Source organism: Theropithecus gelada, chromosome 1 (genome assembly GCF_003255815.1).
Source record: "Theropithecus gelada isolate Dixy chromosome 1, Tgel_1.0, whole genome shotgun sequence".
NCBI classification, from domain to species: Eukaryota; Metazoa; Chordata; class Mammalia; order Primates; family Cercopithecidae; genus Theropithecus; species Theropithecus gelada.
In genome coordinates, this window is record NC_037668.1 from 95,292,293 (window position 1) to 95,299,458 (window position 7,166).

Sequence of the window (7,166 nt, forward strand, 5' to 3'; positions counted from 1 at the left end):
GTGTTGGAATTACAGGCATGAGCCACTGCACCGGGTCTGCTTACTACCATTTGCACATTTATTACGCAGTAGATACTGCTAAGTATTAAATATTAAATAGCTTACATGCATTATTTCATTTAATTTTCAGAATAACATTATGAAGTAAAAAGTAGTATTACCTCTATCCCCCTTTTATAGATAGGGAACCTGAGGTTAAGTGCCCCTCCCAAATTCACATTGACTGAAAGAGTCTGGCAGTCTGATCTTACAGCCTGGGCACCCAGTGGTAACAAGGAAGAGGAAAAAGTCCTTCATCTTTACATTGCTACCACGTGTAGCAAAATCAAACTATTCTAACAGTTTGGGGACACTGGATATAGGTATCACATCAATGTAAATAGACTAATTTTTAGTGTATTCAATATATAATGTATTTTTAAAACAAAACCAGTAAAGGTGGTTCTTGTGAAGAAAAGGACAAATCCCCTATGTCTGAAACTGGAATGCTAAGTATAATATTGCAAGTCTAGGCTTGTGCTAAAGTTAGACTATCAGAGCTAAAAATAGAAATATTATACTCCTTCTTTTGCCACCTCAAACTCACTTTGAAGGTTGAACTTCTTGAGTTTAAACTTCCTTTTTTTTTTCTATGTTACCAAAAAAAGAACAAAACAAAAACATAAGGAGAAAAATAGTTATATTGAGATATAATTCATGTGCTATATAATTCAGCCACCTAAAGGATACCAGTTAATGGTTTTTAGTATATTCACAGAGTTGTGCAGCCATTACCGCTATCTAATTTTAGAGCATTTTTATCACCTCTGAAAGAAAACTACCCATTAGCAGTCATTCCTTATTCCTTCTATCCCCAGCCGTAGGCAACCACTAATTTACTTTCTGTCTCATAGATTTGCCTATTCTGGACATTTCATATAAGTGGAATCTTACAATGTGTGATCTTTTATAACTGGCTTCTTTCATTTATCACAATGTTTTCAAGGTTCATGCATATTGTACCATATATCACTACTTCATTTTTTTTTTTGTAACTGAATAATATTCTACTGTATAAATAGACTAAATTTTATTTATCCATTCATCAGTTGATGGAAATTTGGGTGGTTTCCACCTTTTGTCTGTCATGGATAATACTGTTATGAATATTTGTTTGCAGGGTTTGGGTGGACATATATTTTCGATTCTCTTGGAATGGAATTGTTGGGGTCATATGGTAACTCTACGTTTAACATTTTGAGGAACTGCCAAACTATTTTCCAAAAAGGCTGCACAATTTAACAGTCCCACCGACAATTATGTGAGTTCCAAGTTCTCCAAATCCTCACTAATGTTTGTTATTGTCTGTCTTTTTTATTATAACCATTCTACCAGGTGTGAAGTGGTTCTCCTTGTGGTTTTTTTTATTGTGTTCCCCTAATGGCTAATGATGTTGGGCATCTTTTTACATGTTTAGTAGCCATTTTTGTATCTTCTTTGGCGAAGTGTCTGTTCAGATACTTTACCTTTTTAAAAACTGGTATCCTTCTCTATTTTATCATCACATTTTAAGAGTTCTGCATATATTCTAGATGCAAGTTTCTTATCAGATATATAATTTGCAAATTTTTTTTCCCATTCTGGGGATTGACTTTTCACTTTCTTTTTTTTTTTGTTTTTCTCTTTTTAATTCTTTTTTCTTTTGTTTTCCCCCATAGCCAACATCATAAGACTTTTTACTTTATTGATAATATCCTTTGGGGCATGAAAGTTTTTAATTTGATGTGATCTTTATGATAAAATCCAATTTATCTTTTTTTTTTTTTTTGGTCATTTTTGCTTCTATTATCTTTTTTTGTTTTGTTTTTTGTGTTTGTTTGTTTTTGAGATAGAGTCTCACTCTGTCACCCAGGCTGGAGTGCAGTGGCTGATGAAGGCTCACTGTAGCCTTGAACTTCTGGGATCAAGTGACCCTCCCTCCTCAGCCTCCCGAGTAGCTAGGACTACAGGTGCACGCCAGCACATCCGCCTAATTTTTTTGTGTTTTTTGTAGAGACGGGGTTTCACCATGTTGCCCAGGCTGGTTTCAAACTCCTGAGCTCAAGCGATTCGTCCACCTCAGCCTCCCAAAGTGTTGGGATTACAGGTGTGAGCCACTGCACCCAGTCCTCTATTGTCATATCTAACAAGCTTTTTCCTAATCTAAGGTCACAAAGACTTACTTCTACGTTTTCTTCTAAAAGTTTTATAGGTTTTTTATAAAATAGTTTTAGAAAAAAATAAAAATTAAAAATAGTTTTAGGCCTTACAGCTGGGCCTTAATCTATTCAAAATTAATTTTGTGGGCCGGGCATGGTGGCTCACGCCTGTAATCCCAGCACTTTGGGAGGCCGAAGCAGGCGGATCACAAGGTCAGGAGATCGAGACCATCCTGGCTAACACGATGAGACCTCGTCTCTACTAAAAATACAAAAAAATTAACTGGGCATGGTGGCAGGCGCCTGTAGTCCCAGCTACTTGGGAGGCTGAGGCAGGAGAATGGCGTGAACCCAGGAAGCGGAGCTTGCAGTGAGCCAAGATGGCGCGTGCCACTGCACTGCAGCCTGGGCGACAGAGGGAGACTTCGTCTCAAAAGAAAAAAAAAGAAAAACATTTTGTGTTCAGTATATTCCTCTTCTTTTTAATTTAAATTAATTTTTAATAGTAAAACCAAAAAGAAAAACTTCAAAAGAAATAAAAGAGATAGTTATTCATCTTATGCCTCTTTTTAAAACATTTTATTTTACACATTACAACAGAGCTCAAGTTTTTAAATTTAAATACATCCAATGACATTCTGAATGTAGAAAATATATTTCACACTTACTACTATTTACCCACCTTGATAATAAACATGTAATTCAATATCTATTTATTGAACATCCACCAGTGTGTTGAGCACTGTTCTGAGCCCTGAGGATTCTGTGGTAAACAAAACAAGCAACCCCTCTGTTTTCATGGAGTTTACAAGCTGGCAGAGAGAAGCAAAGAGTAAGGAAGTAAATAAATATAAGTAAACAAGATCATTTTCAGAGTCATAAATATTAGAGAATGTGCTGTGAAGAGGGAACAACTTTTTTGGATTGTATGGTCAGAAACCATTAGAGGTGAGTGAGGCCTGAATCATGACAAGAAACCAGCCTTGCGAAGATTTGAAGAAACAGTAAGCAAGAGAGCATGATAGGAAATAGCTTACAGGTTCCAAGACTGAAAACAAAACCAAACCCAAAGAACTCTGTATGTCCATAGCCAAATGAGCATGAAGTGGGGGAGTGGGCTATAAAACAGAACCTGTGGTGAATGCAAAAGTAGTTAAGTCTGTGTGTGCTTTCGAGTTGCTTCTAGTTTTCCTTTTAAAGAAGGATCCTGGCCGGGCACGGTGGCGCACGCTTGTAATCCCAGCACTTTGGGAGGCTGAGGTGGGTGGATCACCTGAGGTCAGGAGTTCGAGACCACCCCGACTAATGCGGTAAAACCCCATCTCTACTAAATACAAAAAACATTAGCAAAGTGTGGTGGAGGGCACCTGTAATCCCAGCTACTCGGGAGGCTGAGGCAGGAGAATTGCTTGAACCCGGGAGGCAGAGGTTGTGGTTAGCCAAGATCGTGCCATTGCACTCCAGCCTGGGCAACAAGAGTGAAACTCCGTCTCAATAAATAAATAAATAATAAAGAAGAATCCTTCAACTAACACGGTAATAAAGTTTCAAATTTCATTTCAACCAATGAACTATTCTGTAAGCAAAATTCTCATGTTATTGTGAGAGGCCAGATCAACCCATTCTTGAAGCTCTAACCTGATACCTTAGGTACTGAGAGGGCAAAGGCATTTCTGTTTGATCCAATGGGAGCTCAAACATTGCTTTTTTTCTTTTTTCATAGAGAAAACGTCTTGCTACATTGCCCAGGCTGGTCTCGAAGTCCTGGGCTTAAGTGATCCTTCTGCCTTAGCCGCCTTCTGACTTCAAACATTGCTTTTTTTACTAAGAAAATAGTTTCCTCTCCATACTGTTTTTTGGCTTCTGTGAAGTGGATTAGAAGGAATAACAAATAGTGTTGACAGAAGCCTTCTTCATGATGATGACATTATTTAGTAGGAGCTACCACAGAGCTGAGACAAAACATGTCCAGGTGGTGTCCCTAGAACTGAAAAATTGAAAGAGATAATTCTAAGCACAATACTCAGCCATACTAAGCACCTAATAAATGGTAGCCATTATCTCAGTAGCTTTGACTAATCCCCAGAGATATTGCTCTTGATTGCTGGCTTGAATCTCAGGTTTTTACTGCTTCCAGAGGAAACAAATGGTAAGCTTAACAGAGATGGAGTCTCCAGGACTGGTATTCACAGTGAAGATTATCTGTAGAAATTTTGGAGTAAATTGTGTGTGTACGCAGAGATCCCAGGTCGAACAGAGATACAGGAGTGAGGGTCACAAGATCCTGCTGTCCAGCACCACCACTAGGAGTTTCTCCCTTTAGTGCCAGCTTTGTAGAGAATGGGTTTGAGTTTATGAAGGATATTCCTTGGTATATTTTAATGTGGGATCTCTGACTTCCTAGAAATTGCATGTAAAATTTGTGCATATTTCCAGAGTAGAAGTTACTTTCATCATGAAAAGGATCTAAGAGCAAATCAACAGAGACAGAAAGTAGATAGGGATTATCTAGGGCTGTGGAGGGACCATGAGGAAGAACAGCTAGTGATTGCTAATGGTTTCTTTTAGGGTTGATGAAAATGTTCTAAAATTATATTGTAGTGATGGTTGCACAACATTGTGAATATATTAAAAAGCGTTGAATTGTAAAGTTTAAGTGGGTAAATTATATGGTATGTGAATTATATCTCAAAGGTGTTTTTTTCTTAAATAAAAGCGTGTAAGACATTCAAAAGACTAAGAACCACTGCTGTATAGTATTAACCTCTAACCGTGTTCTATTTTCTTTTCTTTTTTTTTTTTTTTTGAGACAGAATCTCGCTCTTTCCCCCAAGCTGGAGTGCAGTGGCACGATCTTGGCTCACTGCAACCTACGCCTCCCAGGTTCAAGCGATTCTCATGCCTCAGCCTCCCAAGTAGCTGGGATTACAGGCACCCGTCACCATGCCTGGCTAATTTTAGTATTTTTAGTAGAGACAGGGTTTTGCCATGTTGGCCAGGTGGCTCTTGAACTCCTGGCCTTAAGTAATCCACCCGCCTCAGCCTCCTGAAATACTAGGATTAGAGGCGTGAGCCACCACGCCTGGTCCATTTTCTATTTTCTAATCCCACAACACTTACAACTATCACGTACTAATTGTTTACTATGTGCTAGGCACTATACTAGGCAGTCTACACGTGTTATTAATATATTACTAATCCTAACAAACTATGATGAAAGTTTATTAGCCATACTAATCCTGAAACCAACAAATAGTAGAGACTGGATTTGAATTCAATTGCAAGGAGCTCCAAAAACTCATGCGTTTTCCATTATGCTATCAGTACTTCTCAAACTTTTCCAACAAAGTACCCATAGTGGCTAGAAGGATACAACCTGTGAAAGCAGTGTAAGATACTACTGTGCTTCCACTCTGGTCTAATCAGTCATCACATTCTAATAATTCTTCTTTCTCTTATCTCTTAAACTTCTCCATTCCAATGGCCAGCAAACCACTGCAGGCCTTTATTTCTCACCAGGGGTTACTGTAACTGGAGCTCTGACTGCAGCATTCCTCTGGTCTGGATTATCTGATCACATCTTTGCTAGAGGTAAAGCATTCCATGGCTCCCATTACATAAGGATCAAGTCCAAAATCCTCTACAAAGCACCGCAGGCCTTTGACAAGCTGGTGCCATTTTCTTTCCAGCCTCCTCATTCTCTTCCTACCCTTGCCCCATGCACCCTAACCCTCAAGCCATACAGGACTACTTGCTCTACCTCTTCCTGCTTCTGCATGTGCCCCGTGCACAGGCACATGCTCCATGCCCTTTACATACATTATAATTCACATTCTGTTCTAGTAATTCATGTGGCAAATTTCTTCTCATCCATCAGGTCTTACCTTGGGCTCCCTTCCTCTGAGATGTCTCCTGATTCCTAAACCTCACAGCCCACAAATACTCTGACATAACCCACTTCCATCCTAGTTGCAGAATTTATCACACTACGTTGTCATTGTTTGTTCCTCTATTTACCTCTTCTAGTAGTTTGTACATATTTGTAGTGGGGTGTTTTGTTTAGCTGTTATACTCCTAGGGCCTAGTGCTTAGCACATAAAAGTATCTATTGAAGGAATGAATATCCAGTACTTCCTACTGGATTATGAGTCCTTTTGTTTCCCCATGCTTAGTATACTTTTATTTCCTAAATATCTGTTTGATGATACCTCATGCTTATTGAACATTTACTATGTGCTAGGCAGTGTTTTAAGTGTTTCGTATGGATTAACTCATTTAAAACAATAATACCTATGTGAGGTTAGTGTCATCATTAATCCATGTTATGCATGGGATCTGAGGCACAGAAAGGTTAAACAACAAGCTGTATGAACTTGAGCAAGTAATTGGCAAAACCACGATTCAAAGGAAGCAGTCTGGTTCCAGTGTCTGCTCTCCTAACATTATGCCCTATTGCCTGTGTGTCTGTAAGTGCTTGTCAAATGAAGAAATGAATAAATAGAATCCTTTCCTACTTTGACAGAAGTAGAAGTCCTGAGACCATTTATGGAAGGAGGAAACAAGATGTATTAGGAACTGGAATGCACTTCATTTCTCATAGGAGTAATGTCATGGATATTCTTGGCAATGGTTGAAAATGTGAGTTGGCTGATCATTCTGGGAGGTGGCAGAGCCTGGCTTTGATCTGGGGGCTGTATGAACCTGTTTCTATGTGTTGCTATAGAATAAAGGCTCTCCCATCAAACCATCACCCTACTTCATAGCCATGGGACCTAGGGCACATTTCTTAGCCTCTATAAGCCTCAGTTTTCTTAACTGTTGAATGGGAATATAGTTATTAGGGATCTCTTAGGACTGAGGATTCAATGAGTTAACACATGTACAACACTTAAAACAGGGCAGGGCATGCAGTTAAGTGCTCAAAAAATAAGGAGGAAAAAGTTTTTCCCCTTGGGAAGCGGCACCAGATCCAAATGATCATGTCAGTGG